The sequence below is a fragment of the Nicotiana tabacum genome, chromosome 19 (genome assembly GCF_000715075.1).
Source record: "Nicotiana tabacum cultivar K326 chromosome 19, ASM71507v2, whole genome shotgun sequence".
Taxonomy (NCBI): Eukaryota; Viridiplantae; Streptophyta; class Magnoliopsida; order Solanales; family Solanaceae; genus Nicotiana; species Nicotiana tabacum.
The window spans coordinates 134,432,724-134,443,649 of NC_134098.1; the positions used below are offsets into that span (position 1 = coordinate 134,432,724).

At 36.6% G+C, this 10,926-nt stretch overlaps 1 pseudogene; it reads right to left on the bottom strand.

The window, feature by feature from the left end:
- Nucleotides 1-3,512: 3,512 nt before the first annotated feature.
- Nucleotides 3,513-10,292, bottom strand: LOC107769928 (transmembrane 9 superfamily member 1-like; annotated as a pseudogene).
- Between the last annotated feature and the right edge of the window lie 634 nt (nucleotides 10,293-10,926).

Here is a 10,926-nt window from a genome sequence, read left to right on the forward strand (position 1 = left end):
CCTAAACCTCACCTTACCAACCAAATCCCCAAAAACCCCACCAATAATCATAGATCTTAGATCTAGGATCTCCGAAACCCTAGATTTATTTTTCAAAACCCTAAATCCAACCTAGTCCGTTTAATAATCCTCCTGCCAAGATCTCCCATCAAGGATCTCAGATCCTAGATGGGAGTCTTGGAATGAGGGTTTTTAGCGGCTAGATCTATTATTGTTTTGGTATATTTTATGTTATTTTCTATTTTTTATCTTTATATTTTGTGTTTATTGTCGATTGCTGTTCTTTTTTTATTATTATTTATTAATTTATCACTGTCTGATATTTAGTTTAAATAGAATAATTAAACAAACTTAATTAAGATAAAGTAAAAACAGTGTTAGATTATTTTATTTTTCCTTTTTTGCTTTCTGTTTTATTTATTTATTTTATCTTTATTAGTTCTGAGTTTATTTTTAGTATTACTGATTTGTTGTTTATTTTGTTAAATTAATTGCCGTTATTTTGTTTTTATATTTTTTTTTACTGTTGTTTGGTTTGGTTAAGAACTGGGCCTCACTGAAGTGGACCGATCTACTTGGCTCATAAATTGGGTCTGTGTGAATAGACAGGCCCATAGCTTTGTAAAAAGCTTAAGAGCCTAAAGTCCTTAGGCCCAGAATCACCTGACTCAGGCCGAGAACCAATCTGGTTCTGAGAAAATTCCAAGACCCTTAAGGGTCAGTTTTGGAATCCCAGTTCTGAAAATTATTGAGAAAATACTAGAAACTTCTATAATAGGGACAATTGTCCCAATGTTGAGTAGGAAAATAGGGATAAGATCCAAAAATATCCAGAAATTGGACACTTATCCATTTTCTGAGATAAGGAAGGTACTAGAAATTGGATAGCTGTCCATTTCTGTTAAGAAAGATGCCATTTCCCTAATTTATGGGAATTCTGGCAGTTTCTTTTGTACCCTAATTCTCATCCCTTTTCACTCCTTTACTCTATAAATATACTATTCCCTTTTCATTATAAGGACAGACACATTATCGACACCTGAAGACACACAATATACACACTGAAATAGCTACACACCTACACACACAACAACACACAGAAATCTGTGCACTACCTTAAGGTTTTCTCTTCATTTCCAAAAAAAAAACTTCTGAAAATCAATCTTGATTTTTCAGAGACAAAAATATACAATCCTTTCCTGTTTTCTTTTAAAAATCAGGTTGTTCTTCCTACCTTACTAGGTTTCATTGCTGCTGCTTTACTTCAAGCTTTCAGAGACTTATTTTCTTACTTATTAATTTTTGCTGCTATCAAGGTACTTCCTTAAACAATGTAAATATTTAAATCTTGTTGTATCATGACTATGATTCTACTGGTTATCAAAAATCTGTGTTCTGTTTGAATATTGCATAAAGTTATTTGGTTGAGAGTAGTTAGTTATTTATACTGCTTGATTCATTTAAGTCATGGTAGCTTTTATATTAAAATATTCTTAAAACTGTAAAAAAAAAAACTGTTTAAAGCTTTATATATTCACAAAATCTGTATGTGCGTGTGTAATAGTAGAAGCAAAAACAACACACACAGACATTTTTTTAGAAAATTTATTAAAGTAGTAATAGATAGATTTGTTATCACTAATATAATAATTTAGCTTTTATATTATATTATCATGTACAATGTGTTGGTTTAATTAGTAGTTTTACCATTTCATTTAAAACAATCAAATATAGTAAATCTGATTCCATTAGTTCTAAGCCATGAAAAAACTAGGTTTTTCAAGCAAACCTAATAGTAATCAGGGTACATTTTCAGGCCCAAATCAATTGGGTCTACGAGATTGTACTCTGAAATTTTGACTAATAAATTAAATTGATAATTCAAGTGAAGGCAGTGATTTTTTGTTGTTTTAAATACACAATGAGTCTTAAACTTAGCACTTTAACATAAGTTACTAAGAGGCTTAGGCAATCAGTAGAAAATTATCCAAAAATTAACCAAAATTTTGATTTATTTTGTTCGTATCCCAAGACCCCTGTTAACTTCTTTTTTTAAGATAAACAAAGTATAGGTAAAATTTGATAATTGTTGTTACAAATTTTAATTTCAAAATCATTCCACAAATATACACTGGGCCAGTCACTTGGATTCATTATTATCAGGCCCAAATTATTTTTTGAGTTATTTGTCCACAAATGGATATTGGGCCAGAGTCATCCAGACTCATTATTAGGCCCAAACCTTCTTGCATTAAATGTTTTTAATTGATTGAATGCTTAATAACATTGTGTTGGGCCAGAGTCGTTTGGACTCCATCATCACTAGGCCCAAATCATTTGGACTGAATTCATTTAGCTGCCTTAAAATATGCATTGGGCCAGAGTCAATTAGACTCAAGCAGGCCCAAATTCTTTTGAACTGAATTCATTAGCTAGGCCCAATAACGAATAATATATGTCTTGGGCTAGAGTTCATTTGGACTCCGTCCTCATCAGGCCTCAAACTTTAAATCTGGGCCTGCTTGACAGATAATACATAGGCTGCCCCCATCTAATACAAACAAACATATCACCTAATATTGAACCTTTATACTTAGCCATATGACATCGAGTATTTAGTTTAGAGACATAAGCATAACTTAAGGTATTTATAATCAACTTAATTATTACAATTATGTACACGCCTTACAATTATGTACACGCACGCGTGACATAGTTGTGATGCCAAAAACAAACCAAGGTACATGTTCGCGTGACCATGGTCAAACAATCTTAATAAATAAAACGCCTTAATTAAACACTCGTAGAAATTCCTTAGGTGCAGGATTTTTATCGTGATCGCGTACATGTCCGCGCGATGTGATCCCGATATCCAAAATTAAATCGAGGTATGCGTTCGGGCAACTTTGGCCAAACAATCTTAAATTAATAAAGCACAATTAATTGTGTACACGTTCGCGTGACATGATTTTAGTGCCCCAAACAAAGCGGACTTACACATATGTAATTTGTTTCAAAGATTAAATCCATAAACGCCATAATTAAAAGCGGCAGAAGGTAAACACACATAGGTTCTAAAATACGTAATTAAACAATTTAATTAAGCCAAGTATATGATTAAAGCGACCGTGCTAAAACCACGAAACTTGGGAGTGCCCCACACCTTTTCCCGGGTTAACAGAATTTCTTACCCGGTCTTCTGTGTTTCGCAGACTTTAAACATAGTCAATTTGAAATTTAAAATAAACCGGTGACTTGGGACACCATATAAATTATTCCAAGTGACGACTCTGAAATTGAATAAATAATCCTATTTCGATTAATGTCACTTTAATTGAAAAAACTCCCATAGGAAAAAAAGGAGGTGTGACACTTTAGATAATGCAATGTATATATCCAAGCGGTTTTCGTTAAATTGTTCACCAAGGCAAAAACTGACCTGGATCTCATTTCGTAACTGCACGAGAATCAACAAAAAATTAAATAGCAGTGATTTGAGTGCATCCGAGTCGTATAGCAATGGAGATACAATAACTACGTGACAGCTGAAACTCTTACAATGCTAGCCTTGAATCATTTGAAGTCTCTTCATTCTAATTTAAGTACAAATGAAAATAGGAGATTACTTTTACAGCCCAAGGAATGGGGAAAATTTTCAGGGCTCCCCCAGAATACAAGCAGAGGAGGTACCTACCATCATTAAACCGAATCGAATCCCACAAAGATACATGGTTCTTGAGGTTTTTCTCGACCTTAGTACCAGAAACTAAGCAAATGGAGGAGCAGTGTCAGTCGCATTTGATGTTTCTATAGATCCTCCTCACAAACAGATGTGAGCCCAAAAATCCAACAGCACCTATGTTTAAATGACAAACAGATATGGTGGATTAGAATAAATGAAGCAGATAACATTGGAACTCCAAACGAGCAATAGATTCAATGTGGCAAGAATGGTCTAACTGGTATTTGTACTCACCGCAGAGAATTCCTAAGCCGAGACAAAACATCAGCGTGTATCCAAAGTAGAAACTGGTCTGGAAGAACCCTGACATCTTAGTCTTCACATAGTAGTAATATACTGAGTACAGATAGACATAGACAGCTGTAGAGGCGGCTGAGAAAAATGAAGTCCATTGCCAATGATAATTCTCAGCATTTAACAGGAAATATGTGCCCACAATGGTCACACAGACAGTAACAACAATGAGAATCAGGAATACCAAAAGCATAAACCCGTAAACATAGTACACCTGCAAAAACCATGACACGGTATATTAGCAATCAATTCAATACTTTAATATGTCACTACCTAACAGAAGGGGTTCTTTCATGTGTCCCAGATAAAAGGGTAGCCCGGTGCACAAAGCATCCCGCGTTCACGCAGAATCCGGGGAAGGGCCGCACCCCAAGGGGTATGACGTAGGCAGCCTACCTGATGCAAGCATCAATGGCTGATTCCACAGCTCGAACCCGTGACCTATAGGTCACACGGAGACAACTTGACCGTTGCTCCAAGGCTCCCCTTCATGTGTCCCAGATCAATTTGAAAAATTATACGAAAAGTAAGACTACCATGCAAGCAATGCATGTTTAGCAAAAGATAAATGTTTTATTCAAAGGAGTTCATTGAAATTTTACATATCACCAGAAAAAGGGCACGAGGTGGACCCATTGGGTCAGCACCCTGAAACCGTTGAGTTCATTTCATGCTTATATTTATATGCAGGAAGGTTGAAGCTATGAAGGACTGAATTCGAATTGTTTCTCCCTGAATCCATGGAAGTTCAGCCATTATTTTTTATTCAAACTAACTTAGTAAACGGTGAGTGGTACACAAGCCTTAAATCGGGTTATAGTTTACCTTGTAATTCCAGAAGGATGTGAAGACAAAATACATCTCAATAAATATGCTGCCAAATGGTAGCAAACCCCCCATCAAGGAGATTACAGATGGCGTCAAGTACCACTTTTTCACAGGTATAGGGCGAGGAATGGTCTTGACACGGCAAGGATTGTTTGGAGCACCACTCCAGTTTCTTCCAACAACTGTACCCAGAAGAGCCAGGGGGAAGGAAATGAATGCCCAGATGACGAAGACAACCACCATTGTGCCAAAAGGAATGGCTGCTAGAGACCCATAAAATATGGCAATTGTGTTCAGACTTCAGAATGAAACCAATTCCAAAGCACAAAAATGGAAAGAGTGAAGCTGTCAGAATCATCGACTTGATCCAGCTTTTCCCTGCAATAAGTAGATAAACAGCATGACTATTGTACTTGTAAGAGAGAGAGAGAGAGAGAGAGAGAGAGAGAGAGAGAGAGAGAGAGAAAGAGAGCGAGAGAGAGAGTTGTCATCCCAAATTTTGGCAAGTAAATTGAACAACAAACAAATAAAGCTATGCACAGTGGCGGTACCCCAAAACAGGGGCCACTAGCAATATGTCCTATAGTACACATATATAAATGATAGACAAAAGATCCCAGCTTGGACTCTTTTCCTTAGACTGATGAAATAGAAGTGCTGATCAACAGAAAAGCCAAAGGAGAGAGAGATAGAGTGTGTGTGTGTGTGTGTGTGTGTGGGGGGGGGGGGGGGGGGTCCAGTAAAAGTATAGTGCACTACAAGGATATATAGATAAGAAATGAAACGTACCACCATTTCGCGAGTACATTGCACCACTAACGTAGCCCGAAATGAATGATGTCAAAGCATAACATACTATGAATGTCGTTACAATGGCTCCTCTCCTGGAAAAGAATGCACAAATTCTATTTCAGCTGACCATCTTAAAAAAGTAACAAATGAACAGAGCTACTGTAACAACTACTTGTAGCATCTAATAATTCCATTACAATGCTATAACTTAACTCAAAACCATGAAAACAGAAGTACCATAATCTACTCCTACATAAATAGGCAACAACTACAGTTCAAAGGTTGATATCAAGTATTTAACATACCCAACATACAACATCCCCACAATTGCCAACAGAATGACAAGGAGAACAAGCAATGCCAGCTGTGCCCCAGTACCAACAAGAGCAGAAAGTAACACTAGGGTACGAGGAGTCCGAAATACATCTCCATGAACAAGTTTCCAACCAGACTCTTCACTCACATCTCTTTCCTGAAACGAAAACAATAATGGTTAAGAAAATAATAATAAAAAGTTAAAGCTTATCCAACAGAATGCTGTTTAACCACGAGGTTGTTACCAGAGTCTCCAAGTCATCATCTTCCCTAGCATATTTGGCGTAATCATTCCTCAGCGTCCGCATCAATATCATAGACACCAGACCAGTAAGAAAGATGACCATCATGAAGGAGTTAAAGATGGAGAACCAATGAATCTGCAGAGTACATACCAAATTACAAACTACACGGCGAAAAATGAATCCTATGGTACTAGCTTAAATACAAAGAGATGCTTTAAAACATTAGATTGATCCAACTACAATGATTAAATATATTAAAAATAACAGATAGCGGTCAGGAAAAATATGCATGCAAAGGTCAAATGTGTTAAGGTAACGCACCATCACTAATTCAATAGTTGGAGTGGACCAATAAAATTAAGAGAAAAAAAATTATGCAATTAAAGTCCACCTGATGTTCAAAAAATGGGTAATCCAAGTAAACTTCAAAACGGCGAGCAAAACTGATATTGGTTGGTTCCCATTTGACAGAATATGTCATGTCCAATGTTCTGCTAGCCTCCAAAGGCTTTGAGCCCTCTTGAGAAATATTGACATGAATGATCTGCAAGAACAAAGTCATGGTGAAAATGAATATGCAGACTATCCACCAAAACTGGATGAGATGATCAAGTCACAAACCTGGTCCTTATTGTATCTAATATGGATGTTCTTATGTGTGTAAAGTACGTGCTTATTATCACTGTTTTTGTCAGGATGTTGCTCTCCAACAAAACCTATAACACAAGCAAAAACAACTTAGTACCACCTACATTTCATCTCTTGCCAAGAAAAGTTAAAAGACTGAGAGAGTACGTACCCCACAGCGGCAGGTCATCTGAAAAAATTCAACAAACCGGAAACAAAAGAAGGTAAAGGTCAAGACAAGAAAAATCATTAGAATTCAAAAGAATCTAAAATAAAGCAACAGAAGGCAGAACATCTGGAAAACGGGGGGAAAGTTCAGTGCTGAAACAGAAGTAGGTAAAAATCAAGACAACCAAATTAACTTGAAGTCAACAGTAATGTGGCAATTAAACAATAAATAAGAAAGTATATTTTATATTAATGTAGTAACAACTTTCAGAACAATACTTCAATAAGAAAATAACAGAGAGGTGAAGCCTCACCAATATATGATGCATTAGGCGTGAAATGCAAATGTATTTTAATAGAAGAATAGCCAGTATCTGAACATATACTATTCTTAGATTTTCATTGGTCTAGAACTGTACAGTTTCCGAAGGATAGCTTCAGTTGAGGCTTGGGTTGAAGAGATGAAATATAACCAAGATATATCTTTTTTATCAGAGGTTGAATCGATCATCACAAGAAGGATTACGCCCTTGCCCTCATTAAAATAGGAGGATATTTTCTTGCAATTGCCAACAAATAAGGGATAAGAAAACCGAGAAAAGGGTTTCAAAGTCATGCAGAGGTGTCATTGCAGGGAATCTTCATAAGAATGCATAAAATGTTCCAATTAATCTAAACTTCTCACTGCAAATTCAGACTTCCTTCAGCCATAAAATTAAAGTAATACCAAAGAATAAAAAACAAGAAAAATATACCAAAGAATAAAGTTTGTTACCAATGAAGAATTCAAACCAATAATTGTTTTCAATAGCATCTTTGAATTGCTTGACCTTCGCTTCATCAAGTTCAAGCTCACAAATGCTACCCTTGTCCACGTTTTCTATCAAACATAAATAGTCCATGTCAACCTCAAATCAAACAAGAATAGCCAGGAGTCAGACTGAAGGGGATTCACATACTTTGAAACCTTATGTCAATCTGACTATCAATAAGCTCGTTTCCACCCAAAACTTCACCAAGGCCACCCCACTTGTGAGAACCAGAAGCATGACAGAATGGAAGGCTGTAATAGTTGTATGTTTCCTGTGGGTTATTATACGGCCCAACTTTGTTTACCCACAGAGTAACCGGGTCATCTGGTTGATACTGTTGGACAAAGCATAGGAGTCAGATAGAAGCATTTGCATGTAGCAAGTCCTACGTAAGAAACAAAAGCAAAAGCATATTGCAGAATACATCCACTTAATTACTGCACATTGTAATACTTCCCAGGAATTTACAGGAAACAAATATGAAGATTAAATATTTTCTCCTCTCTAGAAGATACTTCAACTCACAAATGTGCATAAGTGAACAAAATTTAGGGCAACGAAGCAGACAAACTTGCATTGCTTAAAAGCACAAGCAAAAAGAAAGGTACAGGATTAACATCTTAACCAAACACCAACAGGCAGAAGCATAAGGGAAAAGATACCCTAAAATACGACTGCCCTTTTTTTAATCAAGTAGAGAATGCCCTTACACCACATCTGTCCATTAAGCAGCATAAGTGCTAGAACTGAATAGATTGAAATGTCAAACGAGCTATAAATACTCCTGAATAGAAAATCCTAGATCATCACCCTTGCGGCAGGAACAAGTATTATCATAATATGAGAGAGAGAAAGTGGCAAGACTGAGTAGCTCTTAAGATCTTTCCCAGAAAAGCAGTATAGTTATAAACACATGGTGAGAGAAATAAGAAAGTGGAAGTTGAACCTGTGAACTTGTTTATAACACCACAGCCTAACCAATTGAGTTAACCAATTGAGTGAGGCCTAATTGGCCAGAGTTAATATAAAATGAGTGGGCAGCTCAAATTATCCAATATCGATCTGTATAAACAAATCCATTTGCACAACAAAATGGAGAGCTTAAAAAGTACATATGTCAAAAATAATAGAGTATTACATAGCTTACTCCCTTAAGATCGATATGACACTGAAACCATAAGTTCAAATAAATTGCTGAATGGCCATTAGTTACTTGAACAAACTTCAGCTCAAAAGTTTCTAAATTCCACCAGGATCAGTCAATAAGCAGTTTTATAGTTATATATGCAACATGCACCATCAACTACGATTTCACCATCTTCAAATGCGAGACTCTCTAGCACCACCGCCAATCCACTACGCGCACCTACTAGATACCCACTCTACCAGGTCCACCAGTCCACTAATTAGCCTTTTATAATAGAGTATGCCCCTGAAGCTACTTTTAATGGATACTTTAACCTCGCTCATCGACAATGTAGTGCACCTGTCTCATCAGTTCACTCCTAATTCCTCCAATAGCAACACATTGAAGCCATCTAATATCTGAACTAAAAAGGGATCACCTTTTCGTCCCTTTCTTGATCTTTTCATAGTAATAAGTTGAGTTCCACCACTCAACCATGCAAACTCACATAAATCACCTCATTTCTATCTTAGACGCATGAAATTAAGCAAAACAATCTCACATCAAACCTCAGTCATTGCAACTACATATCATCTGCAGAAGGCAACGGCCATGATCGAATCCTCCTCCGAATAGCCGCAGAGGCACATTCTGAGGGACCTGTAAGTGGCTTTTGTTTCACTATTTTACAACATAATAATCAGCAGATATAACCAAACAAGTGTTATACTTACGAATAGCATATAAAACACCTGTATGACAAATTTGAGATCAGGAGCAAGAAAGTTCGTTGAGATCGAAAGTCAAACCATGCAATTTGCATTAACAAAACGGTAATTACACTCATTCCCTTGTGAATCAATCTATCAAAACTTGCAAAATTCCGAAATCAGAGAAGCAATGCACAAAAGAAGATCTCGCAATTGGAGTTCCCATAGATCTGAAAAGCATAAGGATGCTTCTAACCGAAAAAGAAACAAAATGAATGTGTACAAATTAAGAAATTGAAAGAGAAGAACGATATTAGGGTTTTCCGCGGTTCCTATATCGAACATTTTACCTTGTGATCGGACTCGGAAGCAAGCGCCGGCGAGACGACAAGGAGAGCGGCGAGGAAGGAGAACAGAGTTAGTGATCGGACGGTGGGCCGCATCATAATCGTCGGCGACGTTAGGGATTGGAATAATGGCAGAAGAGACGGGGGATCCGACCCAAAGTCGTGAACGGATTTTATATTAGTAGATGATGATCTGATTTTTTGACAAATAGAGACCCAGAGAGAGGGGGGAGCAGCAGAGTACTATAAAAGCTGTTTAATTATCACAAATAAACAGCTGAATGACAAAAAGAAAAAAGAAAACTACAAATAAAACTGTAATCTCACTAATTCAAATCTGTTATGAAAATAATTAAATTGTGAATGTTCATTTATTACTCCGCTATAGATAATTTTTCTGAAGAAGATTATTCATTTAGTATTATGTTAAAGTTTATCTACAAGCAGCTGATACAGGCAGGTTGCAAGCAGCTCAATTAAATGATTTGCAGCAGTTTCTTATTAAATAGGCAGGTTGCAAGCAGCTCATGCAGACAGCTTACAAGCAGCTAAAGAAAAGTCTTGCAGCTGCTTCCTGAAAAGCCTCGCAACTGCTTCATTTCTTCTATAAATAGAGGAGTTTTCAGTTCATTATGTACATAAGTTTCAAGTTTGAATAATATATCAGTTTCTCTCTATACTTGTCTTTACTTTACAGTTTTTATTTTATAACACGTTATCAGCACGAGACTCTGCCATCTCGAGAAAATACTTTAAAAGTATCAGAGGTACGAACTTTCTTTTTCTAAATAATGTCAAATCTTTCTAAACTTGGGTTTGTAGCCCTGGATAGATCGGGCAAAAGCTACATGTCTTGGGTGCTTGATGTCGAAATTCATCTTGATGCGATGGGTCTGGCAGACACCATCAAAGATAAAAAT